Raw genomic sequence first — 13,875 nt, 5'->3', positions numbered from 1 at the left:
AGAATGTGAAAAGTGTTCATATGTAGTAAAAACCTGAGAAATCCGTCCGTTTTCGTCATTTGTTATCGAATCGACTTAAAGCCAGATCGTCACATTGGCCGCTCTTCTCTCTGAAACGGTTGTACTTATCGTCTGCAAAGCTATGAAGCGTACTGCGGTATGCGGAGACACTAAAAGGACCATAGTAGAACACAGATGAAGCCTCTAAGATGATGTAATTGCCAGTAAGAAGTAGTACAATTCAATTTTTAGGTATCGATTATTGACTTTTTAGCTGGCTTTGGTGCCTTGGACATGAGCTAGGACCTTAAGATTCTGCATGAAAGGAGGACTAGCAGCCGAATTGCACGGGAGAGTGTGAAAAGTGTTCATTTGCAGTAAAAACCCAAAAATCCGTCCGTTTACGTCATTTGTTATCGAATCGACTTAAAGCAAGATCGTCACATTGGCCGCTCTTCTCTCTGAAACGGTTGTACTTATCGTCTGCAAAGCTATGTCGCGTGCTGCGGTATGCGGAGACACTAAAAGCACCATAGTAGAACACAGATGAAGCTTCTAAGTTGATGTAATAGCCAGTAAGAAGTAGTACAATTCAAGTTTTAGGTATCGATTATTGACTTTTTAGCTGGCTTTGGTTCCTTGGACATGAGCTAGGACCTTAAGATTCTGCATGAAAGGAGGACTAGCTGCCGAGTTGCATGGGAGAATGTGAAAACTGTTCATATGTAGTAAAAACCTAGTTATCCGTCCGTTTTCGTCATTTGTTATCGAATCGACTTAAAGCCAGATCGTCACATTGGCCGCTCTTCTCTCTGAAACGGTTGTACTTATCGTCTGCAAAGCTACGTCGCGTGCTGCGGTATGCGGAGACAATAAAAGATCCATAGTAGAACACAGATGAAGCTTCTAAGTTGATGTAATAGCCAGTAAGAAGTAGCACAATTCAAGTTTTAGGTATCGATTATTGACTTTTTAGCTGTCTTTGGTGCCTTGGACATGAGCTAGGACCTTAAGATTCTGCATGAAAGGAGGACTATCAGTCGAGTTGTACCGGAGAATGTGAAAAGTGTTCATATGTAGTAAAAACCTAGAAATCCGTCCGTTTTCGTCATTTGTTATCGAATCCACTTAAAGCCAGATCGTCATATTGGCCGCATTTATGTCTAAAACGGTTGTACTTATCGACTGCAAAGCTATGTCGCGTGCTGCGGTATGCGGAGACACTAAAAGCATCATTGTAGAACACAGATGAAGCTTCTAAGTTGATGTAATAGACAGTAAGAAGTAGTACAATTCAAGTTTTAGGTATCGATTATTGACTTTATAGCTATCTTTGGTGCCTTGGACATGAGCTAGGACCTTAAGATTCTGCATGAAAGGAGGACTCGCAGCTGATTTGCACGGGAGAATGTGAAAAGTGTTCATATGTAGTAAAAACCTGAGAAATCCGTCCGTTTTCGTCATTTGTTATCGAATCGACTTAAAGCCAGATCGTCACATTGGCCGCTCTTCTCTCTGAAACGGTTGTACTTATCGTCTGCAAAGCTATGAAGCGTACTGCGGTATGCGGAGACACTAAAAGGACCATAGTAGAACACAGATGAAGCCTCTAAGATGATGTAATTGCCAGTAAGAAGTAGTACAATTCAATTTTTAGGTATCTATTATTGACTTTTTAGCTGGCTTTGGTGCCTTGGACATGAGCTAGGACCTTAAGATTCTGCATGAAAGGAGGACTAGCAGCCGAATTGCACGGAAGAGTGTGAAAAGTGTTCATTTGCAGTAAAAACCCAAAAATCCGTCCGTTTACGTCATTTGTTATCGAATCGACTTAAAGCAAGATCGTCACATTGGCCGCTCTTCTCTCTGAAACGGTTGTACTTATCGTCTGCAAAGCTATGTCGCGTGCTGCGGTATGCGGAGACACTAAAAGCACCATAGTAGAACACAGATGAAGCTTCTAAGTTGATGCAATAGCCAGTAAGAAGTAGTACAATTCAAGTTTTAGGTATCGATTATTGGCTTTTTAGATGGCTTTGGCGCCTTGGACATGAGCTAGGACCTTAAGATTCTGCATGAAAGGAGGACTAGCAGCCGCGTTGCACGGGAGATTGTGAAAAGTGTTCATATGTAGTACAAACATTAGGAATCCGTCCATTTTCGTCATTTGTTATCGATCGACTTAAAGCCAGATCGCCACATTTGCCGCTCTTCTCTCTGAAACGGTCGTAATTATCGTCTGCAAAGCTATGTCTCGTGCTCCAGTATGCGGAGACACTAAAAGCACCATAGTAGAAAACAGATGAAGCTTCTAAGTTGATGTAATAGCCAGTAAGATATAGTACAATTCAAGTTTTAGGTATCGATTATTGACTTTTTAGCTGGCTTTGCTGCCTTGGACATGAGCTAGGACCTTAAGATTCTGCATGAAAGGAGGACTAGCAGCCGAGTTGCACGGGAGAATGTGGAATGTGTTCATATGTAGTAAAAACCTAGAAATCCTTCCGTTTTCGTCATTTGTTATCGAATCGACTTAAAGCCAAATCGTCACATTGGCCGCTCTTCTCTCTGAATCGGTTGTACTTATCGTCTGCAAAGCTACGTCGCGTGCTGCGGTATGCGGAGACACTAAAAGATCCATAGTATAACACAGATGAAGCTTGTAAGTTGATGTAATAGCCACTAAGAAGTAGCACAATTCAAGTTTTAGGTATCGATTATTGACTTTTTAGCTGGCTTTGGTGCCTTGGACATGAGCTAGGACCTTAAGATTCTGCATGAAAGGAGGACTATCAGCCGAGTTGCACGGGAGAATGTGAAAAGTGTTCATATGTAGTAAAAACCTGAGAAATCCGTCCGTATTCGTCATTTGTTATCGAATCGACTTAAAGCCAGATCGTCAAATTGGTCGCTCTTCTCTCTGAAACGGTTGTACTTATCGTCTGCAAAGCTATGACGTGTGCTGCGGTATGCGGAGACACTAAAACCACCATAGTAAAACACAGATGAAGCTTCTAAGTTGATGTAATAGCCAGTAAGATATAGTACAATTCTAGTTTTAGGTATCGATTATTGACTTTTTAGCTGGCTTTGGTTCCTTGGACATGAGCTAGGACCTTAAGATCCTGCATGAAAGGAGGACTAGCAGCCGCGTTGCACGGGAGAATGTGAGAAGTGTTCATACGTAGTAAAAACCTAGAAATCCGTCCGTTTTCGTCATTTGTTACCGAATCGACTTAAACCCCGATCGTCACATTGGCCGCTCTTCTCTCTGAAACGGTTGTACTTATCGTCTGCAAAGCTATGTCGCGTGCTGCGGTATGCGGAGACACTAAAAGCACCATAGTAGAACACAGATGAAGGTTCTAAGTTGATGTAATAGCCAGTAAGAAGTAGTCCAATTCAAGTTTTATTTATCGATTATTGACTTTTTAGCTGGCTTTGGTGCCTTGGACATGAGCTAGGACCTTAAGATTCTGCATGAAAGGAGGACTAGCAGCCGAGTTGCACGGGAGAATGTGAAAAGTGTTCATTTGTAGTAAAAACCTAGAAATCCATCCGTTTTTGTCATTTGTTATCGAATCGACTTAAAGCCAGATCGCCACACTGGCCGCTCTTCTCTCTGAAACGGTCGTAATTATCGTCTGCAAAGCTATGTCTCGTGCTCCAGTATGCGGAGACACTAAAAGCACCATAGTAGAAAACAGATGAAGCTTCTAAGTTGATGTAATAGCCAGTAAGATATAGTACAATTCAACTTTTAGGTATCGATTATTGACTTTTTAGCTGGCTTTGGTGCCTTGGACATGAGCTAGGACCTTAAGATTCTGCATGAAAGGAGGACTATCAGCCGAGTTGTACCGGAGAATGTGAAAAGTGTTCATATGTAGTAAAAACCTAGAAATCCGTCCGTTTTCGTCATATTTTATCGAATCCACTTAAAGCCAGATCGTCATATTGGCCGCATTTATGTCTAAAACGGTTGTACTTATCGACTTCAAAGCTATGTCGCGTGCTGCGGTATGCGGAGACACTAAAAGCATCATAGTAGAACACAGATGAAGCTTCTAAGTTGATGTAATAGACAGTAAAAAGTAGTACAATTCAAGTTTTAGGTATCGATTATTGACTTTATAGCTATCTTTGGTGCCTTGGACATGAGCTAGGACCTTAAGATTCTGCATGAAAGGAGGACTAGCAGCCGAGTAGCACGGGAGAATGTGAAAAGTGTTCATATGTAGTAAAAACCTGAGAAATTCGTCCGTTTTCGTCATTTGTTATCGACTCGACTTAAAGCCAGATCTTCACATTGACCGCATTTCTGTCTAAAACGGTTGTACTTATCGTCTGCAAAGCTATGTTGCTTGCTGCGGTATGTGGAGACACTAAAAGCACCATAGTAGAACACATATGAAGCTTCTAAGTTGATGTAATAGCCAGTAAGATATAGTACAATTCAAGTTTCAGGTATCGATTATTGACTTTATAGCTGGCTCTGGAGACTTGGACATGAGCTAGGACCTTAAGATCCTGCATGAAAGGAGGACTAGCAGCCGCGTTGCACGGGAGAATGTGAAAAGTGTTCATATGTAGTAAAAACCTGAGAAATCCGTCCGTATTCGTCATTTGTTATCGAATCGACTTAAAGCCAGATCGTCAAATTGGTCGCTCTTCTCTCTGAAACGATTGTACTTATCGTCTGCAAAGCTATGTCGCGTGCTGCGGTATGCGGAGACACTAAAAGCACCATAGTAGAACACAGATGAAGCTTCTAAGTTGATGTAATAGCCAGTAAGAAGTAGTACAATTCAAGTTTTAGGTATCGATTATTGACTTTTTAGCTGGCTTTGGTTCCTTGGACATGAGCTAGGACCTTAAGATTCTGCATGAAAGGAGGACTAGCTGCCGAGTTGCATGGGAGAATGTGAAAACTGTTCATATGTAGTAAAAACCTAGTTATCCGTCCGTTTTCGTCATTTGTTATCGAATCGACTTAAAGCCAGATCGTCACATTGGCCGCTCTTCTCTCTGAAACGGTTGTACTTATCGTCTGCAAAGCTACGTCGCGTGCTGCGGTATGCGGAGACAATAAAAGATCCATAGTAGAACACAGATGAAGCTTCTAAGTTGATGTAATAGCCAGTAAGAAGTAGCACAATTCAAGTTTTAGGTATCGATTATTGACTTTTTAGCTGTCTTTGGTGCCTTGGACATGAGCTAGGACCTTAAGATTCTGCATGAAAGGAGGACTATCAGTCGAGTTGTACCGGAGAATGTGAAAAGTGTTCATATGTAGTAAAAACCTAGAAATCCGTCCGTTTTCGTCATTTGTTATCGAATCCACTTAAAGCCAGATCGTCATATTGGCCGCATTTATGTCTAAAACGGTTGTACTTATCGACTGCAAAGCTATGTCGCGTGCTGCGGTATGCGGAGACACTAAAAGCATCATTGTAGAACACAGATGAAGCTTCTAAGTTGATGTAATAGACAGTAAGAAGTAGTACAATTCAAGTTTTAGGTATCGATTATTGACTTTATAGCTATCTTTGGTGCCTTGGACATGAGCTAGGACCTTAAGATTCTGCATGAAAGGAGGACTCGCAGCTGATTTGCACGGGAGAATGTGAAAAGTGTTCATATGTAGTAAAAACCTGAGAAATCCGTCCGTTTTCGTCATTTGTTATCGAATCGACTTAAAGCCAGATCGTCACATTGGCCGCTCTTCTCTCTGAAACGGTTGTACTTATCGTCTGCAAAGCTATGAAGCGTACTGCGGTATGCGGAGACACTAAAAGGACCATAGTAGAACACAGATGAAGCCTCTAAGATGATGTAATTGCCAGTAAGAAGTAGTACAATTCAATTTTTAGGTATCTATTATTGACTTTTTAGCTGGCTTTGGTGCCTTGGACATGAGCTAGGACCTTAAGATTCTGCATGAAAGGAGGACTAGCAGCCGAATTGCACGGGAGAGTGTGAAAAGTGTTCATTTGCAGTAAAAACCCAAAAATCCGTCCGTTTACGTCATTTGTTATCGAATCGACTTAAAGCAAGATCGTCACATTGGCCGCTCTTCTCTCTGAAACGGTTGTACTTATCGTCTGCAAAGCTATGTCGCGTGCTGCGGTATGCGGAGACACTAAAAGCACCATAGTAGAACACAGATGAAGCTTCTAAGTTGATGCAATAGCCAGTAAGAAGTAGTACAATTCAAGTTTTAGGTATCGATTATTGGCTTTTTAGATGGCTTTGGCGCCTTGGACATGAGCTAGGACCTTAAGATTCTGCATGAAAGGAGGACTAGCAGCCGCGTTGCACGGGAGATTGTGAAAAGTGTTCATATGTAGTACAAACATTAGGAATCCGTCCATTTTCGTCATTTGTTATCGATCGACTTAAAGCCAGATCGCCACATTTGCCGCTCTTCTCTCTGAAACGGTCGTAATTATCGTCTGCAAAGCTATGTCTCGTGCTCCAGTATGCGGAGACACTAAAAGCACCATAGTAGAAAACAGATGAAGCTTCTAAGTTGATGTAATAGCCAGTAAGATATAGTACAATTCAAGTTTTAGGTATCGATTATTGACTTTTTAGCTGGCTTTGCTGCCTTGGACATGAGCTAGGACCTTAAGATTCTGCATGAAAGGAGGACTAGCAGCCGAGTTGCACGGGAGAATGTGGAATGTGTTCATATGTAGTAAAAACCTAGAAATCCTTCCGTTTTCGTCATTTGTTATCGAATCGACTTAAAGCCAAATCGTCACATTGGCCGCTCTTCTCTCTGAATCGGTTGTACTTATCGTCTGCAAAGCTACGTCGCGTGCTGCGGTATGCGGAGACACTAAAAGATCCATAGTATAACACAGATGAAGCTTGTAAGTTGATGTAATAGCCACTAAGAAGTAGCACAATTCAAGTTTTAGGTATCGATTATTGACTTTTTAGCTGGCTTTGGTGCCTTGGACATGAGCTAGGACCTTAAGATTCTGCATGAAAGGAGGACTATCAGCCGAGTTGCACGGGAGAATGTGAAAAGTGTTCATATGTAGTAAAAACCTGAGAAATCCGTCCGTATTCGTCATTTGTTATCGAATCGACTTAAAGCCAGATCGTCAAATTGGTCGCTCTTCTCTCTGAAACGGTTGTACTTATCGTATGCAAAGCTATGACGTGTGCTGCGGTATGCGGAGACACTAAAACCACCATAGTAAAACACAGATGAAGCTTCTAAGTTGATGTAATAGCCAGTAAGATATAGTACAATTCTAGTTTTAGGTATCGATTATTGACTTTTTAGCTGGCTTTGGTTCCTTGGACATGAGCTAGGACCTTAAGATCCTGCATGAAAGGAGGACTAGCAGCCGCGTTGCACGGGAGAATGTGAGAAGTGTTCATACGTAGTAAAAACCTAGAAATCCGTCCGTTTTCGTCATTTGTTACCGAATCGACTTAAACCCCGATCGTCACATTGGCCGCTCTTCTCTCTGAAACGGTTGTACTTATCGTCTGCAAAGCTATGTCGCGTGCTGCGGTATGCGGAGACACTAAAAGCACCATAGTAGAACACAGATGAAGGTTCTAAGTTGATGTAATAGCCAGTAAGAAGTAGTCCAATTCAAGTTTTATTTATCGATTATTGACTTTTTAGCTGGCTTTGGTGCCTTGGACATGAGCTAGGACCTTAAGATTCTGCATGAAAGGAGGACTAGCAGCCGAGTTGCACGGGAGAATGTGAAAAGTGTTCATTTGTAGTAAAAACCTAGAAATCCATCCGTTTTTGTCATTTGTTATCGAATCGACTTAAAGCCAGATCGCCACACTGGCCGCTCTTCTCTCTGAAACGGTCGTAATTATCGTCTGCAAAGCTATGTCTCGTGCTCCAGTATGCGGAGACACTAAAAGCACCATAGTAGAAAACAGATGAAGCTTCTAAGTTGATGTAATAGCCAGTAAGATATAGTACAATTCAACTTTTAGGTATCGATTATTGACTTTTTAGCTGGCTTTGGTGCCTTGGACATGAGCTAGGACCTTAAGATTCTGCATGAAAGGAGGACTATCAGCCGAGTTGTACCGGAGAATGTGAAAAGTGTTCATATGTAGTAAAAACCTAGAAATCCGTCCGTTTTCGTCATATTTTATCGAATCCACTTAAAGCCAGATCGTCATATTGGCCGCATTTATGTCTAAAACGGTTGTACTTATCGACTTCAAAGCTATGTCGCGTGCTGCGGTATGCGGAGACACTAAAAGCATCATAGTAGAACACAGATGAAGCTTCTAAGTTGATGTAATAGACAGTAAAAAGTAGTACAATTCAAGTTTTAGGTATCGATTATTGACTTTATAGCTATCTTTGGTGCCTTGGACATGAGCTAGGACCTTAAGATTCTGCATGAAAGGAGGACTAGCAGCCGAGTAGCACGGGAGAATGTGAAAAGTGTTCATATGTAGTAAAAACCTGAGAAATTCGTCCGTTTTCGTCATTTGTTATCGACTCGACTTAAAGCCAGATCTTCACATTGACCGCATTTCTGTCTAAAACGGTTGTACTTATCGTCTGCAAAGCTATGTTGCTTGCTGCGGTATGTGGAGACACTAAAAGCACCATAGTAGAACACATATGAAGCTTCTAAGTTGATGTAATAGCCAGTAAGATATAGTACAATTCAAGTTTCAGGTATCGATTATTGACTTTATAGCTGGCTCTGGAGACTTGGACATGAGCTAGGACCTTAAGATCCTGCATGAAAGGAGGACTAGCAGCCGCGTTGCACGGGAGAATGTGAAAAGTGTTCATATGTAGTAAAAACCTGAGAAATCCGTCCGTATTCGTCATTTGTTATCGAATCGACTTAAAGCCAGATCGTCAAATTGGTCGCTCTTCTCTCTGAAACGATTGTACTTATCGTCTGCAAAGCTATGTCGCGTGCTGCGGTATGCGGAGACACTAAAAGCACCATAGTAGAACACAGATGAAGCTTCTAAGTTGATGTAATAGCCAGTAAGATGTAGTACAATTCAAGTTTTACGTATCGATTATTGACTTTTTAGGTGGCTTTGGTGCCTTGGACATGAGCTAGGACCTTACGATTCTGTATGAAAGGAGAACTAGCAGCTGGGTTGCAAGGGAGAATGTGAAAAGTGTTCATATGCAATAAAAACCTGAGAAATCCGTCCGTTTTCGTCATTTGTTATCGAATCGACTAAAAGCCAGATCGTCACAATGGCCGCTCTTCTGTCTGAAACGGTTGTACTTATCGTCTGCAAAGCTATGTCGCGTGCTACGGCATGCAAAGACACTAAAAACACCATAGTAGAATACAGATGAAGCTTTAAAGTTGATGTAATAGCAAGTAAGAAGTAGTACAATTCTATATTTTGGTACTGATTATTGACTTTTTAGCTGGCTTTGGTGCCTTGGACATAAGCTAGGACCTTAAGATTCTGCATGAAAGGAGGACTAGCAGCCGAGTTGCACGGGAGTATGTGAAAAGTGTTCATATGTAGTAAAAACCTGAGAAATCCGTCCGTTTTCATCATTTGTTATCGAATCGACTTAAAGCCAGATCGTCACATTGGCCGCTCTTCTCTCTGAAACGGTTGTACTTATCGTCTGCAAAGCTATGTCGCGTGCTGCGGTATGCGGAGACACTAAAAGGACCATAGTAGAACACAGATGAAGCCTCTAAGATGATGTAATTGCCAGTAAGAAGTAGTACAATTCATGTTTTAGGTATCGATTATTGACTTTTTAGCTGGCTTTGGTGCCTTGGACATGAGCTAGGACCTTAAGATTCAGCATGAAAGGAGGACTAGCAGCCGCGTTGCACGGGAGAATGTGAAAAGTGTTCATATGTAGTAAAAACCTTAGAAATCCGTCCGTTTTCGTCATTTGTTATCGAATCGACTTAAAGCCAGATCGTCACATTGGCCGCTCTTCTCTCTGAAATGTCTGTACTTATCGTCTGCAAAGCTATGACGCCTGCTGCGGTATGCGGAGACACTAAAACCACCATAGTAAAACACAGATGAAGCATCCAATTTAATGTAATAGAAAGTAAGAAGTAGTACAATTCAAGTTTTAGGTATCGATTATGGACTTTTTAGCTGGCTTTGTTGCCTTGGGCAAGAGCTAGGACCTTAAGATTCTGCATGAAAGGAGGACTAGCAGCCGAGTTGCACGGGAGAATGTGGAATGTGTTCATATGTAGTAAAAACCTAGAAATCCTTCCGTTTTCGTCATTTGTTATCGAATCGACTTAAAGCCAGATCGTCACATTGGCCGCTCTTCTCTCTGAAACGGTTGTACTTATCGTCTGCAAAGCTATGTCGCGTGCTGCGGTATGCGCAGACACTAAAAGCACCATAGTAGAAAACAGATGAAGCTTCTAAGTTGATGTAATAGCCAGTAATAAGTAGTAGAACTCAAGTTTTATGTATCGATAATTGACCTTTTAGCTTGCTTTTGTGCCTTGGACATGAGCTAGGACCTTGATATTCTGCATGAAAGGAGGACTATCAGCCGAGTTGCAAGGGTGAATGTGAAAAGTGTTCACATGTAGCAAAAACATTAGAAATCCGTCCGTTTTCGTCACTTGTTATCGAATCGACTTAAAGCCAGATCGTTACATTGGCCGCTCTTCTCTCTGAAACGGTTGTACTTATCGTCTGCAAAGCTATGTAGCGTGCTGCGGTATGTGGAGACACTAAAAGCACCATAATAGAACACAGATGAAGCTTCTAAGTTGATGTAATAGCCAGTAAGAAGTAGTCCAATTCAAGTTTTAGGTATCGATTATTGACTTTTTAGCTGGCTTTGGTTCCTTGGACATGAGCTAGGACCTTAAGATTCTGCATGAAAGGAGGCCTAGCTGCATAGTTGCACGGGAGAATGTGAAAAGTTTTCATATGTAGTAAAAACCTGAGAAATCGGTCCGTTTTCGTCATTTGTTATCGACTCGACTTAAAGCCAGATCATCACATTGGCCGCTCTTCTCTCTGAAATGGTCCTAATTATCGTCTGCAAAGCTATGTCTCTTGCTCCGGTTTGCGGAGACACTAAAATCACCATAGTAGAAAACAGATGAAGCTTCTAAGTTGATGTAATAGCCAGTAAGATATAGTACAATTCAAGTTTTATGTTTCGATTATTGACTTTTTGCTGGCTTTGGTGCCTTGGACATGAGCTAGGACCTTAAGATTCTGCATGCAAGGAGGACTAGCAGCCGAGTTGCACAGGAGTATGTGGAATGTGTTCAATTGTAGTAAAAACCTAGGAATCCGTCCGTTTTCGTCATTTGTTACCGAATCGACTTAAAGCCAGATCGTCACATTGGTCGCTCTTCTCTCTGAAACGATTGTACTTATCGACTGCAAAGCTCTGTCGCGTGCTGCGGTATCCGGAGGCACTAAAAGCACCATAGTAGAACACAGATAAAGGTTCAAAGTTGATGTAATAGCCAGTAAGAAGTAGTCCAATTCAAGTTTTAGGTATCGATTATTGACTTTTTAGCTGGCTTTGGTGCCTTGGACATGAGCTAGGACCTTAAGATTCTGCATGAAAGGAGGACTAGCAGCAGAGTTGCACGGGACAATGTGAAAACTGTTCATATGTAGTAAAAACCTAGAAATCCGTCCGTTTTCGTCATTTGTTATCGAATCGACTTAAAGCCAGAACGTCACATTGGACGCTCTTCTCTCTGAAACGATTGTACTTATCGTCTGCAAAGCTATGTCGCGTGCTGCGGTATGCGGAGACACTAAAAGCACCATAGTAGAACACAGATGAAGCTTCTAAGTTGATGTAATAGCCAGTAAGATGTAGACCAATTCAAGTTTTACGTATCGATTATTGACTTTTTAGGGGGCTTTGGTTCCTTGGACATGAGCTAGGACCTTAAGATTCTGCATGAAAAGGGGACTAGCTGCCGAGTTGCACGGGAGAATGTGAAAAGTGTTCATATGTAGTAAAAACCTGAGAAATCAGTCCGTTTTCGTCATTTGTTATCGACTCGACTTAAAGCCAGATCTTCACATTGGCCGCTCTTCTCTCTGAAACGGTCCTAATTATCGTCTGCAAAGCTATGTCTCGTGCTCCGGTATGCGGAGACACTAAAATCACCATAGTAGAAAACAGATGAAGCTTCTAAGTTGATGTAATAGCCATAAGAAATAGTACAATTCAAGTTTTAGGTAGTGATTATTGACTTTTTATCTGGCTTTGGTGCCTTGGACATGAGCTAGGACGTTAAGATTCTGCATGAAAGGAGGACTAGCAGCCGAGTTGAACGGGACAATGTGAAAAGTGTTCATATGTAGTAAAAACCTGAGTAATCCGTCCGTTTTCGTCAATAGTTATCGAATCGACTTAAAAGCCAGATCGTCACATTGGCCGCTCTTCTCTCTGAAACGGTTGTACTTATCGTCTGCAAAGCTATGTCGCGTGCTGCGGTATGCGGAGACTCTCAAAGCACTATAGTAGAACACAGATTAAGCTTCTAAGTTGATGTAATAGCCAGTAAGAAGTAGTACAATTTAAGTTTTAGGTATCGATTATTGACTTTTTAGCTGGCTTTGGTGCCTTGGACATGAGCTAGGACCTTAAGATTCTGCATGAAAGGAGAACTAGCACCGGAGTTGCACGGGAGAATGTGAAAAGTGTTCATATGTAGTAAAAACCTGACAAATTCGTCCGTATTCGTCATTTGTTATCGACTCAACTTAAAGCCAGATCATCACATTGGCCGCTCTTCTCTCTGAAACGGTCGTAATTATCGTCTGCAAAGCTATGACTCGTGCTCCAGTATGCGGAGACACTGAAAGCACCATAGTAGAAAACAGATGAAGCTTCTAAGTTGATGTAATAGCCAGTAAGATATAGTACAATTCAAGTTTTAGGTATCGATTATTGACTTTATAGCTGGCTTTGGTGCCTTGAACATGAGCTAGGACCTTAAGATTCTGCATGAAAGGAGGACTAGCAGCCGAGTTGCCCGGGAGAATGTGGAATGTGTTCATATGTAGTAAAAACCTAGAAATCCTTCCGTTTTCGTCATTTGTTATCGAATCGACTAAAAGCCAGATCGTCACAATGGCCGCTCTTCTGTCTGAAACGGTTGTACTTATCGTCTGCAAAGCTATGTCGCGTGCTACGGCATGCAAAGACACAAAAAACACCATAGTAGAATACAGATGAAGCTTTAAAGTTGATGTAATAGCAAGTAAGAAGTAGTACAATTCTATATTTTGGTACTGATTATTGACTTTTTAGCTGGCTTTGGTGCCTTGGACATAAGCTAGGACCTTAAGATTCTGCATGAAAGGAGGACTAGCAGCCGAGTTGCACGGGAGTATGTGAAAAGTGTTCATATGTAGTAAAAACCTGAGAAATCCGTCCGTTTTCGTCATTTGTTATCGAATCGACTTAAAGCCAGATCGTCACATTGGCCGCTCTTCTCTCTGAAACGGTTGTACTTATCGTCTGCAAAGCTATGTCGCGTGCTGCGGTATGCGGAGACACTAAAAGGACCATAGTAGAACACAGATGAAGCCTCTAAGATGATGTAATTGCCAGTAAGAAGTAGTACAATTCATGTTTTAGGTATCGATTATTGACTTTTTAGCTGGCTTTGGTGCCTTGGACATGAGCTAGGACCTTAAGATTCAGCATGAAAGGAGGACTAGCAGCCGCGTTGCACGGGAGAATGTGAAAAGTGTTCATATGTAGTAAAAACCTTAGAAATCCGTCCGTTTTCGTCATTTGTTATCGAATCGACTTAAAGCCAGATCGTCACATTGGCCGCTCTTCTCTCTGAAACGGTTGTACTTATCGTCTGCAAAGCTATGTCGCGTGCTGCGGTATGCGGAGAC

Source organism: Schistocerca gregaria, unplaced genomic scaffold (genome assembly GCF_023897955.1).
Source record: "Schistocerca gregaria isolate iqSchGreg1 unplaced genomic scaffold, iqSchGreg1.2 ptg000244l, whole genome shotgun sequence".
Taxonomy (NCBI): domain Eukaryota; kingdom Metazoa; phylum Arthropoda; class Insecta; order Orthoptera; family Acrididae; genus Schistocerca; species Schistocerca gregaria.
Note: the sequence above shows the minus strand (reverse complement) of the source record.